Consider the following 16,197-nt stretch of genomic DNA (forward strand, 5'->3'; position numbering starts at 1 on the left):
CCCTTTTTGGTCACTGTAAAAAAAGTGACCATAGACCTCTTTAGGTTACCCCCAAAACCATGACCATAGACCCTTTAGGCCACCCCCCAAAACCATGACCATAGACCACTTTAGGTCACCCTCCAAAACCGTGACCATAGACCCTTTTAGGTCACCCTTTTTTGAAAAACCGTGACCATAGACCTTTTTTTGGTCACTGTAAAAAACTGTGACCATAGACTCCTTTAGGTCATCCCCCAAAATCGTGACCATAGACCCTTTTAGGCCACCCTTTTTTAAAAAACCGTGACCATAGGTACTCTATGGTCACCCTTTTTCTTAAAACTGTGACCATAGCTTTTTTTTTGTCACGGTTTTTTACCGTGACCATAGAGGGTTTTTTACCGTGACCAAAAAAACCATGGCCATAGACCCAAAATGTTGTAGTGAGGATTCCTCTCAAAGGTGTACATGAACTGGTTATTTGCAACTATTTCAATGAGTTCCTGAGCTCCTGTAGGCATTTTCTTTAGGTGAATAGATCCACCTGCAGAATGGTTCAATGACATCTTAGACAATTCAGAAAGACCATCATAGAATATATCCAGGATGGTCCATTCTGAAGCATGTCAGAAGGACACTTTTTGGTCAGTTGCTTGTATCTTTCCCAAGCTTCATAGAGGGATTCACCTTCTTTCTGTCTGAAGGTTTGAACATCCACTCTATGCTTACTCAGCTTTTAAGGAGGAAAGAACTTGGCTAAGAAAGCCGTGATCAGCTTATCCCAAGAGTTCAGGCTATCTTTAGGTTGAGAGTCCAACCATGTTCTAGCTCTGTCTCTTATAGCAAAAGTGAAAAGCATAAGCCTATAGACCTCGGGATTAACTCCATTGGTCTTAACAGTATCACAGATCTGCAAGAATTCAGTTAAGAATTGAAAAGGATCTTTTGATGGAATTCCATGAAACTTGCAATTCTGTTGTATCAGAGAAACTAATTGAGGCTTTAGCTCAAAATTGTTTGCTCCGATGGCAGGGATTGAGATGCTTGTTCCATGGAAGTTGGAATTCGATGCAGTGAAGTCACCAAGCATCTTCCTTGCATTGTTGTTGGGTTCGGCCATTACTTCTTTTTCGAGATTCTCTGTAAGGTTTTCTCTGGATTGTTGTGCTTTAGCTTCTCTTAGCTTCTTCTTCAGAGTCCTTTCAGGTTCAGAGTCAGCTTCAACAAGAATGCTCTTGTCCTTGCTCCTGCTCATATAAAAAAGAAGAGAACAGAAAAGAAGAGGAATCCTCTATGTCACAGTATAGAGATTCCTTTATGTGAGTAGAAGAAAAGAAGAATAGAAGGATGAGAAGAGAGAAGAAGAAGAAAAATCCGAACACAGAGATGGAGAGAGGGTTTTCGAAAATAATTAAGAAGAAATACTCTGTTGTTGCTCCTCTCAGAGGCATAGAAGTACTCATTGTCAGCCATTGTCTCTATGACATCAATGGCTTCTTCAATAGTCTTCTTCTTGTTAAGGGAGCCTCCAGATGAGTGGTCCACAGTTTTCTTTGATTCATAGGAAAGCCCTTCATAAAAGATGTGCAATTGCACCCACTCATTAAACATATCAGGGGGCATCTCCTTGTCAAATCTTTGAATCTTTCCCAGGCTTCATATAAGGTTTCACCATCCTACTGCCTAAATGTCTTCACCTCGGTTCTCAGTCTATTCACTCTTTGAGGAGGGTAGAACCTTGCTAAGAATCTATTCACCACATCTTCCCAGGTTGTCAAGATTTCTTTGGGAAATGATTCTAGCTATTTAGATACTTTGTCCTTCAAAGAGAATGAAAATAATAACAATCTATAGGTGTCTGGATGAACACCATTAGATTTAACTGTATCACAGATCCTTAGGAATATAGTGAGATGCTGATTAGGGTCTTCTTGGGCACTTCCTCTGAAAGAATAATTATTTTGGATGAGTGTGATGAGCTGAGGCTTCAATTTGAAATTATTAGCATGGATGGTTGGCCTTTGCACTACAACAAATAAGGGTTTTCGCAACAGTCAAAAACCGTTGTCATAGATCAGAAAACCATTCCTAAAACTTTAGGCAACGCTTTGATAACGGTTTTTGACCTGTGGTATATGCGGCCGTTACCAATGCTCAAAGGCAACGGTTTTTTACCTAAGACAACGACAACCAAAAAATCGTTGCCATAGTTACTGGCATAGACAGCAGTTTTGATAACAATTTTTAAAGAACGATTTAAAACCGTTACTGGATAGGCAATGGTTTAAAACCGTTTTCTTTGATGACGTAACGGTTTAAAATCGTAACTGAATAGACAACGGGTTTAAATTATTGTAATTTTGTTGTTCATAAAGACAACGGTTTAAAAGCGTTGCCTTTGGTAGTGTTTTTTGCAACGGTTTTAATACCATTGTCATTTTGTAGCTCTCTTTGACAACGGTTTTAATACCATTGCCTTTTGTGACTTTTGACAATGGTTTTTTATAACTATATTATTCTTTATTCACAATAGTTTTCTCATGTTGCATTGAAATTAGTTCCAACTATTTTTTTAATTTAATGTCAATAAACAAGGTTAAACTATTTGAATCAAATTACTAAAGAAAACTAATTGAACACTTACCATAAAAAAATAAACATTTATATACTTAGTGAACCAAAAATTTCTGGATATAATATAGTTGTATCCGTGTTGGTTATAAGTAATTCCAGATATTTTTTAATTATCCCAGGAAAATAAGCTTAATAAATGCCAACCCTAGAAAGGAATTCAATCTTCCTCTAAAGAGTTTTATCAATGCTGGCAGTGAAAAATAATTCTCCCAATAGTTTATTTATCCAAGCCCATATTTTCAAAAAACAGAACCACCTGCAGACAACAAGGAACACAAGCTTCTTAACTGGGGAAAAATGAAGCATTTTGAATCAGTAAAATACAAAATAAAGAACAATGGCATGCATATAACACGTATCACTAGCACAATGGATACAAGCACATAGGTACTTAACAAATTCAATTCTTAATAAGGCAACAAAAGGATCAAGTAACCATAGTGTAGTTATTTTCAAGTATGATTGTTATAGTCAGTAAGAAAAGAAATGTTTGCATTGCTAATAAATAAGCTTCTTAATACATCAAATCAAAAGGTTGTAATTTATAAAAGATATTAAATCCAAGAACTTCTTTGCACTGAAAGCACCAAATAAGGTCACAAGACCCACCTCCCCCTCCTGTCCCCTCCTTTGACACTACCAGAAGGTAAACCAACAGCAGCAATAAATATAATAGCAAATCTTAGACTTCAGATTCAAGCATACTTATTCAAACATACCTAAAAGAAACCAGTCTCATCATGGACTCTTATTTCTTCCATGTAACTGCAAAGAGATAATTAAACAAGACTAAATATGAATGGAGAAGGTTTAGAACTAAACAAATTGCAACTGAAGCTCAGGTTGTGTTGCCCCTAAATACATAATGAAGATATAACAATCGCATAATAAAAAAATAACATTCTTCAAGAGTGTAGTGTTGTCAGCTCAAGATAGAGCCAAATTATGACCAGCCTAAGTGTAAATCGATGACTATGCACACTGATAAAAGAAGAACATTTCCAAGTACCCACATAAACTATAAATTCTATACTCACAGGTTGTTTATATTGAAATGATTAGATTATGTGCACAACAAACAAACAAAAAAGTGCCAAAAGAAAAAAAACAATGGTGCTAACTTGTTCAAGGTAAATCAATCATGGATGAAGACAAAGTCTATCATATTTCAAACAAGAAGCTTTACATGTAAGCTACCAAGGTTGAAATGCTGGTCAACACAGAAGAATTAAATAGAAATTGAAATGAGCAAGAGAAGGTTAAAAGGAGACACACCCAATAAAATGCTGTTAATTCCACCATGCTGGGACTGTCTGTCTTCAAGGATTATCAACTATTATAGTTGTAATTCGTAATTGTCTTGTCTATTCTTACTCTCCATTCTGCTTCCAGAAAGCTCTTCTCCACTAAACTTCAAATCCTCTTTGAATATTTGGGCAATCTTCTCCAGAATTCTAAGATTTTTACTTGAGTCATTCAGGCCATCAAAATCAAATGCAGCAATTTTACTTGAGTCATTCAGGCCATTGAGAGAATCAACTCAGAATTCTCAGCCACTTTACATGCTAATAAAATAAACCAACCAACAATTAAGAAACAACCATTAACATTAACATTATGCTCCATAAAACAACTTAGCTTAATTTCAAACCAAATTGAATTAAAACAAAGCTTCTATGCTTAACTTTTTACATAGAGAGAACATGTTCAGCTAAATAACTCTTTGATTTATAATAGAAAATAAGCTTAATCCAAACACATAACGTAACCGAACCTCAGCGGACGAGGTGGGGGACGGCGTTGTGGATGCAAGCGGAGAGGAGAGCACGGAACAGCAGCAGATGACAGAGTAGGAACTGATGACAAAGCAGAACTACTTTCTCCTAACATTTCTCAGAACAAAATCTCATTAAAGAAAAAAAATTCAATCAACAAAGTAACTAATGGCAGAACAAGCCAACATCATCATAGTAACTGATGAGCGGATAATTTATATGTTTTTCGGCATTGTTTTAAGGTAGTTTTTAGTATATTTTTATTAGTTTTTAAGAAAAATTCACATTTCTGGACTTTACTATGAGTTTGTATGTTTTTCTATGATTTTAGGTATTTTCTGGCTGAAATTGAGGGACCTGAGCAAAAATCTGATTCAGAGGCTGAAGAAGGACTGCTGATGTTGTTGGATTCTGACCTCCCTGCACTAGAAATGATTTTTTTGAGATAAAAAATTTCAAATGGCACGCTCTCAATGGCGTTGAAAACTAGACATCCAGGGCTTTCCAGAAATATATAATAGTGTATACTTTTTCCGAGTTAAGATGACGCAAACTGGCGTTTAACGCTAGATTTCTGCTCTATTCTGGCGTTAAACGCCAGAAACAAGTTACAAAGCAGAGTTAAACGCCAGAAACAAGTTACAAACTGGAGTTTTACTCCAAAGAAGGCCTCTACACGTGAAATCTTCAATGCTCAGCCCAAGCACACACCAAGTGGGCCCAGAAGTGGATTTCTGCATCATTTACCTATTTCTGTAACCCTGGTAACTAGTTTAGTATAAATAGAACTTTTTACTATTGTATTTGGGATCTTCGGACGAGCTTTTGGAACATCTTTGGACCATTGTTCACGTTTTGGGAGGCTGGCCATTCGGCCATGCCTACCCTCTTTTCACTTATGTATTTTCAACGGTGGAGTTTCTACACACCATAGATTAAGGTGTGGAGCTCTGCTGTTCCTCGAGTATTAATGCAAAGTACTACTGTTTTCTATTCAGTTCATGCCTATTCTTATTCTAAGATATTCATTCACACATAAGAACATGATGAACGTGATGATTATGTGACACTCTTCACTATTCTCACTCATGAACGCGTGATTAACAACCACTTCTGTTCTACATGAAGACAAGCTTGAATGTATATCTCTTGGGTTTCTAATCAACGATTCACATCGACTCCCCTCTGATAATGGTGAATCTGAATCTGAGATTAGAATCTTTATTGTATATGCTAGAATCAATTGGCAGCATTCTTGAGATCCGAAAAGTCTAAACCTTATCTGTGGTATTCCGAGTAGGATCTGGGAAGGGATGACTGTGACGAGCTTCAAACTCGCAACTGTAGGGCGTGCTGACAGACGCAAAATGATAATAAATCCTGTTCCTATACGATCAAGAACCAATAGCTGATTAGCCATACAATATCTATGCATGGTATTTTTCATCCGAGATGAGAAATCTGACAATTGATTAGCCGTACAAAAACCGTAGAGGACCATTTTCACTGAGAGGACGGGAAGTAGCCATTGACAATGGTGAAACCCAACATACAGCTTGCCATAGAAAGAAGTATGAAGGATTGGATGAAGGCAATAGGAAAGCAGATTTTCAAAAGGAACAACGCATCTCCATACGCTTATCTGAAATTCCCACCAATGAATTGCATAAGTATCTCTATCTTTATTTTATGTTTATTTATATTTTAATTATCAAAACTCCAAAACTATTTGAATCTGCCTGAATGAGATTTACAAGATGACCATAGCTTGCTTCAAGCCAACAATCTCCATGGGATCGACCCTTACTCACGTAAGGTTTATTACTTGGACGACCCAGTGCACTTGCTGGTTAGTTGTGTGAAGTTGTGACAAAGAGTTGAGATTACAATTGTGTGTACCAAGTTGTTGGCGCCATTGAGATCACAATTTCGTGCACCAAGTTTTTGGCGCCGTTGCCGGGGATTGTTTGAGTTTGGACAACTGACGGTTCATCTTGTTGCTCAGATTAGGTAATTTTCTTCTTGTTTCAACCTTTATTTTACTTTCAAAAAGTTTTCAAAAATCTTTCAAAAAAAAATTTCTTCCTTTTCGTTTTTCCAAAATTAATTTTTGAAAAATCCAAAAAAATCATAAAATCATAAAATCAAAAATAATTGTGTTTCTTGTTTGAGTCCAGTGTCAATTTTTAAGTTTAGTGTCAATTGCATGTTTCTAAAATTTGTACATTTTTCGAAAAAAATTTTCATGCATTGCATTCTTCATGATCTTCAAGTTGTTCTTGACAAGTCTTCTTATTTGATCTTCATATTTTCTTGTTTTGTGTCTTTTATTGTTTTTCATATGCATTTTTGCATTCATAGTGTCTAAACATGAAAAATTTCTAAGTTTGGTGTCTTGCATGTTTTTCTTTTCTTGAAAAATTTTCAAAAATAAGTTCTTGATGTTCATCATGATCTTCAAAGTGTTCTAGGTGTTCATCTTGACATTCATAGTGTTCTTGCATGCATCATTTGTTTTAATCCAAAATTTTTTATGTGTTGGGTCATTTTGTGGTTTTTTCTCTTCTCATTAAATTCAAAAAAATAAAAAATATATTTTCCTTATTTTACTCATAATTTTTGAAATTTTGGATTGACTTAGTCAAAAAATTTTAAAATTTAGTTGTTTCTTATGAGTCAAGTCAAAATTTCAATTTAAAAATCATATCTTTTTCAAAATAAATTTCAAAATCTTTTCTAACTTCTTATCTTTTCAAAATTGATTTTCAAATCTTTTTCAACTAACTAAATCGAATTTTTGTTTGTTTTACTATTTCTTATCTTTTTCAAAACCACCTAACTACTTTTCTCTCTCTAATTTTCGAAAATCACCTTCCTCTTTTTCAAAAATCTTTTTAATTAACTAATTGTTTTAATTTTAATTCTATTCCTTTCCTTAATTTTCGAATACTAACTATTTTAAAAAAAAAACAAAAATATTTTTCTTTTCTTTTAGTTAATTTTTGAAAACTCTTTCTCTCTCATCTCCTTCTATTTATTTATTCATTTACTAACACTTCTCTTCATCTCAAAATTCAAACCCTCTCTTCTCCTCTGTGTTCGAATTTTTCTCTTCTCCTTCGTCTATTCTTTTCTTCTCCTACTCACATAAAGGAATCTCTATACTGTGACATAGAGGATTCCTCTTCTTTTCTGTTCTCTTCTTTTTCATATGAGCAGAAGCAAGGACAAGGACATTCTTGTTGAAGCAGATACTGAACCTAAAAGGACTCTGAAGAAGACACTAAGAGAAGCTAAAGCATAACAATCCAGAGAAAACCTTACAGAGAATCTTGAAAAAGAAGGAGACATGACCGAACCTAACAACAATGCAAGGAAGATGCTTGGTGACTTCACTGCACCAAATTCCAACTTCCATGGAAGAAGCATCTCAATACCTACCATTGGAGCAAACAATTTTGAGCTAAAGTCTCAATTAGTTTCTCTGATGCAACAGAATTGCAAGTTTTATGGACTTCCATCAAAAGATCCTTTTAAGCTCTTAACTGAATTCTTGTAGATCTGTGATACTGTTAAGACCAATGGGGTTGATCCCGAGGTCTATAGGCTTATGCTTTTCCCTTTTGCTGTATGAGAGAGAGCTAGAATATGGTTGGACTCTTAACCTAAAGACAGCCTGAACTCTTGGGATAAGCTGGTCCTGGCTTTCTTATTCAAGTTCTTTCCTCCTCAAAAGCTGAGCAAACTTAGAGTGGATGTTCAAACCTTCAGAAAAAAAGAAGTTGAATCCCTCTATGAAGCTTGGGAAAGATACAAGTAACTGACCAAAAAGTGTCTTTCTGACATGCTTTCAGAATGGCCCATCCTGGATATATTCTATGATGGTCTGTCTGAATTATCTAAGATGTCATTGGACCATTCTGCAGGTGGATCTATTCACATGAAAAAAATGCCAGCAGAAGCTCAGGAACTCATTGAAATGGTTGCAAATAACCAGTTCATGTACACCTCTGAAAGGAATCCTGTGAGTAATGGGATGCCTCAGAGGAAGGGAGTTCTTGAAATTGATGCTCTAAATGCCATATTGGCTCAGAATAAAATGTTGACTCGACAAGTCAATATGATTTCTCAGAGTCTGAATGGATTGCAAAATGCATCCAACAGTACTAAAGAAGCATCTTCTGAGGAAGAAGCTTATGATCTTGAGAACCCTGCAATGGCAGAGGTAAATTACATGGGTGAAGCCTATGGAAACACCTATAATCCCTCATGGAGAAATCATCCAAATTTCTCATGGAAGGATCAATAAAAGCCTCAACAAGGCTTTAATAATGGTGGAAGAAACAGATTTAGCAAAAGCAAGCCTTTTCCATCATCCTCTCAGCAACAGACAGAAAATTCTGAGCAGAACCCCTCTAGCTTAGCAAACATTGTCTCTAATCTATCTAAGGCCACTCTAAGTTTCATGAATAAAACAAGGACCTCCATTAGAAATTTGGAGGCACAAGTGGGCCAGCTGAGTAAAAGAGTTACTGAAACTCCTCCTAGTACTCTCCCAAGCAATACAGAAGAGAATCCAAAAAGAGAGTGCAAGGCCATAACCTTACTTGGTGTGGCTGAACCTAGAGAGGAGGAGGAGGACGTGAATCCCATTGAGGAAGACCTCATGGGACCTCCTCTAGACAAAAAGGAGTTCCCATTTGAGGAACCTAAGAAATCTGAGGCTCATTTAGAGACCATAGAGATTCCATTGAACCTACTTCTGCCATTCATGAGCTCTGATGACTATTCCTCCTCTGAAGAGGATGAAGATATTACTGAAGAGCAAGTTGCTAAGTACGTTGGAGCATCATGAAGCTGAATGCCATGTTATTTGGTAGTGAGACTTGGATGGATGAACCCCCCTTGCTCACCAATGAACTGAATGACTTGGTTAGGCAGACATTACCTCAATAGAAACAGGATCCTGGAAAATTCTTAATTCCCTGTACCATAGGCACCATAACCTTTGAGAAGGCTCTGTGCGACCTGGGGTCAGGCATAAACTTAATGCCACTCTCTGTAATAGAAAAACTGGGAATCTTTGAGGTACAGGCTGCCAAATTCTTATTAGAGATGGCAGACAAATCCATGAAGAAGGCCTATAGACAGGTAGAGGACGTGCTAGTAAAGGTCAAAGGCCTTTACATCCCTGCTGATTTCATAATCTTAGACACTGGGAAAGATGAGGATGAATCCATCATCCTTGGAAGACCCTTCCTAGCCACAGCAAAAGCTGTGATTGATGTAGACAGAGGAGAGTTGATCCTTCAATTGAATGAGGACTACCTTGTGTTTAAAACTCAAGGAACTCCCTCTGTAACCATGGAGAGGAAGCAAGAAAAGCTTCTCTCAATGCAGAGTCAAACAAAGCCCCCACAGTCAAACTCTAAGTTTGGTGTTGGGAGGCCACAACCAAACTCTAAGTTTGGTGTTGAACCCCCACATTCAAACTCTAAGTTTGGTGTTGGGAGGTCCCAACAATGCTCTGAATATGTGTGAGGCTCCATGAGAGCCCACTATCAAGCTATTGACATTAAAGAAGCGCTTGTTGGGAGGCAACCCAATTTCTATTTATATATGTTATTTCTTTTTTTTTTAGGATGATGATCATGTGGAGTCATAAACACTACTGCAAAATTATAGAAAAATAAAAAACAGCATTAAAAATAGCACACCCTGGAGGAGAGACTTATTGACATTTAAACGCCAGTAAGGGTAGTAGAATGGGCGTTTAACGCCCAGTCTGGCACCATTCTGGGCGTTAAACGCCAGAAAGAAGCACCAGAGTGGCGTTAAACGCCAGAAAGAAGCAACAAATTGTTGTTAAACACCAGAAACAAGCAACAGCTTGGCATTTAACGCCAGGAAAGGAATAAAAGCTAGCGTTTAACGCCAGAAACAAGCAGCAGTCTGGCGTTAAACGCTAGGATTACACTGTAAGGGTGTTTACATGCCTAATAGGAGGAGGGATGATAAATCCTTGACCCCTCAGGATCTGTGTATCCCACAGGATCCCCACCTACCCTCCCACAACACTCTTCCCCAAGTACCCCTCACCAATCAACTCCTTCACTCTTCCCCATCACCTCTTCACCAATCACCTCCATATCTCTTTCCCAAAAACCCCACCTACCTCACCTTTCAAATTCAAAATACTTTTCCCTCCCAAACCCAACCCTAATGACCGAAACATAACCCTCCCCTCACCCCTATATAAACCCCTCACTTCTCCTTCATACTCACACAACACAAACACCTTTCCCCCCTCTTGGCCGAACCACCTATAACCCTCCATCTCCTCCATTTTCTTCTTCTTCCCCTTCTTTCTTTTTTCTTTTGCTCGAGGATGAGCAAACCTTTTAATTTTGGTGTGGTAAAAGCATTGCTTTTTGTTTTTCCATAACTAGAAAGAGGAAAGGGAAGGCAAAAGCTTCCACCTCCGAGTCATGGAAGATGGAGAAATTCATCTCAAAAGCCCATCACTAGAAAAATGATGGAGCAAACAAGAGAGCCCACTCATGGACCTCAACAGGTGCATGAGGAATTCCCTCATCAAGAAATCCCTGAGATACCTCAAGGGATACATTTTCCTCCACACAACTATTGGGAGCAACTAAGGATAAGAGCACCAAAAGCACTAAGGATGGAGCAACAAAGGCAAGGAAGAGACATTGAGGAGCTCAAGCACTCCATAGGATCTTCAAAGAAGAAGAACTAGCGGCCATCACTAAGGTGGACGTATTCTATGATTTCCTTGTTCTTATTTTTCTGTTTTTCAAATTTGATGCTTGATGTTTTATCTATGTTTGTGTCTTAATTACATGATCATTAGTATCTAGTGTCTACGCCTTAAAGCTATTAATAATTCCATGAATCCTTCACCTCTCTTAAATGAAAAATGTGCTTAATTACAAAAGAACAAGAAGTACTTGGATTTCAAATTTTATCTTGAAATTAGTTTAATTATTTTGAAGTGGTAGCAATACTTTTTATTTTCTGTATGAATGCTTGAACAGTGCATATTTTTTATAGTGAAGTTTATGAAAGTTAAAATTGTTGGCTCTTGAAAGAATGATGAACAAAGAGAAATGTTATTGATAATCTAAAAATCTTGAAATTGATTCTTGAAGTAAGAAAAAGCAGTGAAAAGGAAAAAGCTTGCAGAAAAAAAATGGTGAAAAAAATAATAAAGAAAAAGAAAGAAAAAGAAAAAGCAAGCAGAAAAATCCAATAGCCCTTTAAACCAAAAGTCAAGGGTAAAAAGGATCCAAGGCTTTGAGCATTAATGGATAGGAGGGCCCAAGGAAATAAAATCCAGGCCTAAGCGGCTAAATCAAGTTGTCCCTAACCATGTGCTTGTGTCATGAAGGTCTAAGTGAAAAGCTTGAGACTGAGTGGTTAAAGTCATTATCCAAAGCAAAAAGAGTGTGATTAAAAACTCTGGACACCTCTAACTAGAGACTTTAGCAAAGCTAAGTCACAATCTGAAAAGGTTCACCCAGTTATGTGTCTGTGACATTTATGGATCCGGTGGTAATACTGGAAAACAAAATGCTTAGGGCCACGGCCAAGAGTCATAAAGTAGCTGTGTTCAAGAATCAACATACTGAACTAGGAGAATCAATAACACTATCCAAATTTTTGAGTTTCTATAGATGGCAATCATTCTGAATTTCAAAAAATAAAGTGAGATGCCAAAACTGTTCAGAAGCAAAAAGCTACTAGCCCCGTTCATCTAATTGGGACTAAGTTTCATTGATATTGTGAGATTCATTGTATATTCTCTTCTTTTTACCCTATTTTGTTTTCATTTGCTTGGGAACAAGCAACAATTTAAGTTTGGTGTTGTGATGCGTGGATAATTTATATGCTTTTTGGCATTGTTTTCATACAGTTTTTAGTATATTTTTATTAGTTTTCAAGCAAAATTCACATTTCTGGACTTTACTATGAGTTTGTGTGTTTTTCTATGATTTCAGGTATTTTCTGGCTGAAATTGAGGGACCTGAGCAAAAATCTGATTCAGAGGCTGACAAAGGACTGCGGATGTTGTTGGATTATGACCTCCCTACACTCGAAATGGAATTTTTGGAGCTAAAGAAATCTAAATGGCGTGCTCTCAACTGCGTTGGAAAGTAGACATCCAGAGCTTTCCAGCAATATATAATAATCCATACTTTTCCTGAGTTTAGATGATGCAAACTGGTGTTTAACGCCAGCTTTCTGCCCTATTCCGGCGTTAAACGCCAGAAACAAGTTGCATAGCAGAGTCAAATGCCAAAAACAAGTTACAAACTAGCGTTCAACTCCAAGGAAGACCTCTACACGTGAAAGCTTCAATGCTCAGCCCAAGCACACACCAAGTGGGCCCGGAAGTAGATTTCTGCATCATTTACTCATTTCTGTAACCCTAGTAACTAGTTTAGTATAAATAGAACTTTTTACTATTTTATTAGACATCTTGGTATCTATCTTTGATCCTTTGATCATGTTTTGGAGGCTGGCCTCTCGGCCATGCCTGGACCTTCATTACTTATGTATTTTCAACGGTTGAGTTTCTACACACCAAAGATTAAGGGTAAGGAGCTCTGCTGTTCCTCGAGTATTAATGCAATTACTACTGTTTTCTATTCAATTCATGCTTATTCTCATTCTAAGATATTCATTCGCACTTCAACCTGATGAATGTGATGATTCGTGAAACTCATCACCATTCTCACTTATGAACGCGTGCCTGACAAACACTTCCGTTTTACCTGCGAAAGCTAGAGTGTGTATCTCTTGGATTCCTGGTCCACGACGCATGGTCACTTCTCCTGACAACAGAGCCTTCCATTCCGTGAGATCAAAGTCTTCGTGGTATAAGCTAGAATCCATTGGCAGCATTCTTGAGATCCGGAAAGTCTAAACCTTGTCTGTGGTATTCCGAGTAGGATCTGGGATGGGATGACTGTGGCGAGCCTCAAACTCGCGACCGTAGGGCGTGGTGATAGATGCAAAAGGATAGTAAATCCTATTCCTACATGATTTAGAACCAACAGCTAATTAGCCTTGCGGGAAACCGTAGATGACCTTTTTCACGGAGAGGATGGGAAGTAGCCATTGACAACGGCATCTCCATACACTTATCAGAAATTCTCACCAATGAATTACATAAGTATCTCTATCTTTATTTTACGTTTTATTTATATTTTAATTATTAAAACTCCGTAACCATTTTAATCCGCCTGACTGAGATTTACAAGGTGACCATAGCTTGCTTCAAGCTAACAATCTCCGTGGGATCGACCCTTACTCACGAAAGGTTTATTACTTGGACGACCCAGTGCACATGCTGGTTAGTTGTGCGAAGTTGTCAAAAAGAAGTGAGATTACAATTGTGCGTACCAAATTGTTGGCACCATTATGTATCACAATTTCGTGCACCAAGTTTTTGGCGCCGTTGCCGGGGATTGTTCGAGTTTGGACAACTGACGGTTCATCTTGTTGCTCAGATTAGGTAATTTTCTTTTTGTTTTAATCCTTATTTTATTTTCAAAAAGTTTTAAAAAATCTTTCAAAATTTTTCTTCTTTTCCGTTTTTACAAAATAATTTTCGAAAAATGCAAAAAAAAAATATAAAATCATAAAATCAAAAATATTTTGTGTTTCTTGTTTGAGTCTAGAGTCAATTTTTAAGTTTGGTGTCAATTGCATGTTTTAAAAATTTGTGCATTTTTCGAAAATTTCATGCATGTGTTCTTCAAGTTGTTCTTGGTAAGTCTTCTTGTTTGATCTTCATATTTTCTTGTTTTGTGTCTTTTATTGCTTTTCAAGCTTTTTGCATTCATAGTGTCTAAACATGAAAAATTTCTAAGTTTGGTGTCTTGCATGTTTTTCTTTTCTTGAAAATTTTTCAAAAATAAGTTCTTGATGTTCATCATGATCTTCAAAGTGTTCTTGGTGTTCATCTTGACATTCATAGTGTTCTTGCATGTTTTCTTTGTTTTGATCTTATTTTTTAATGTTTTGAGTCATTTTGTGGTTTTTCTCTTTCCTCATTAAATTCAAAAAAATAAAAAAATATCTTTTCCTTATTTTACTTATAATTTTCAAAATCTTTGGGTTGACTTAGTCAAAAAATTTTAAAATAAGTTGTTTCTTGTTAGGTAAGTCGAGATTTCAATTTCAAAAATCCTATCTTTTCAAAATCTTTTTCAAAAATAAAATCTTTTTCATTTTTTTATTATTTTCAAAAATTTTTAAAATTGATTTTCAAAATCTTTTTCTTAATTTTATTTCATAATTTTCAAAAACTTTACTAACAATTAATGTGATTGATTCAAAAATTTGAAGTTTGTTACTTTCTTGTTAAGAAAGGTTCAATCTTTAATTTCTAGAATCATATGTTTTAGTTTCTTGTTAGTCAAGTAATAAATTTTAATTTTAAAAATCAAATCATTTTCAAAAATTGCTTTTCAATCATATCTTTTTATTCATATATCTTTTCAAAATCAAATCTTTTCAATCATATCTTTTTCAAAATCAATTTCAAAAATCTTTTCTAACTTCTTATCTTTTCAAAATTTGATTTTCAAATGTTTTTCAACTAACTAATTGACTTTTTGTTTGTTTTTTATCTTTTTCAAAACCACCTAACTACTTTTCTATCTCTAATTTTCGAAAATCATTAACCATTTTTCAAAAACAATTTTCGAAAACTCCTCTCTCTCATCTCCTTCTATTTATTTATTCATTTACTAACACTTCTCTTCATCTAAAAATTCAAACCCTCTCTTCTCCTCTGTGTTCGAATTTTTCTCTTCCTTCTTCTATTCTTTTCTTCTTCTATTCACATAAAGGAATCTCTATACTGTGACATAGAGGATTCCTCTTCTTTTCTGTTCTCTTCTTTTTCATATGAGAAGGAGCAAGGACAAGGACATTCTTGTTGAAGCAGATCCTAAACCTGAAAGGACTCTGAAGAAGAAGCTAAGAGAAGCTAAAGCACAATAATCCAGAGAAAACCTTACAGAGAATCTCGAAAAAGAAAGAGACATGGCCGAACCCAACAACAATGCAAGGAAGATGCTTGGTGACTTTACTGCACCAAATTCCAAATTACATGGAAGAAGCATCTCAATCCCTGCCATTGGAGTAAACAATTTTGTGCTAAAGCCTCAATTAGTCTATCTGATGCAATATAATTGCAAGTTTTATGGACTTCCATCAGAAGATCATTTTCTGTTCTTAACTGAATTCTTGCAGATCTGTGATCCTGTTAAGACCAATGGGGTTGATGCCAAGGTCTACAGGCTTATGCTTTTCCCTTTTGCTGTAAGAGACAGAGCTAGAGTATGGTTGGACTCTCAACCTAAAGATAGCTTGAACTCTTGGGATAAGCTGGTCACGGCTTTCTTAGCCAAGTTCTTTCCTCCTCAAAAGCTTAGCAAGCTTAGAATGGATGTTCAAACCTTCAGACAGAAAGAAGGTGAATCCGTCTATGAAGCCTGGGAAAGATACAAGCAACTGACCAAAAAGTGTCTTTATGATATGCTTTCAGAATGGACCATCTTGGATATATTCTATGATGGTCTGTCTGAATTGTCTAAGATGTCATTGGACCATTCTGCAGGTGGATCTATTCACCTGAGGAAAATGCCTGCCGAAGCTCAGAAACTCATTGACATGGTTGCAAATAACCAGTTCATGTACACTTCTGAAAGGAATCCTGTGAGTAATGGGATGCCTCAGAGGAAGGGAGTTCTTGAAATTGATGCTCTGA

At 36.4% G+C, this 16,197-nt stretch overlaps 2 non-coding genes across 2 annotated transcripts; one reads left to right on the forward strand and one right to left on the reverse strand.

The window, feature by feature from the left end:
- Positions 1-1,587: 1,587 nt before the first annotated feature.
- LOC127740133 (small nucleolar RNA R71) lies at positions 1,588-1,694 on the forward strand. Its single transcript, XR_008000814.1, has one exon. It is a non-coding gene; the product is annotated as a small nucleolar RNA R71 (small nucleolar RNA).
- Positions 1,695-15,863: 14,169 nt separating this feature from the next.
- LOC127740198 (small nucleolar RNA R71) lies at positions 15,864-15,971 on the reverse strand. The gene has a single exon (XR_008000879.1). It is a non-coding gene; the product is annotated as a small nucleolar RNA R71 (small nucleolar RNA).
- Between the last annotated feature and the right edge of the window lie 226 nt (positions 15,972-16,197).

The sequence above is a fragment of the Arachis duranensis genome, chromosome 6 (assembly GCF_000817695.3).
Source record: "Arachis duranensis cultivar V14167 chromosome 6, aradu.V14167.gnm2.J7QH, whole genome shotgun sequence".
Taxonomy (NCBI): Eukaryota; Viridiplantae; Streptophyta; class Magnoliopsida; order Fabales; family Fabaceae; genus Arachis; species Arachis duranensis.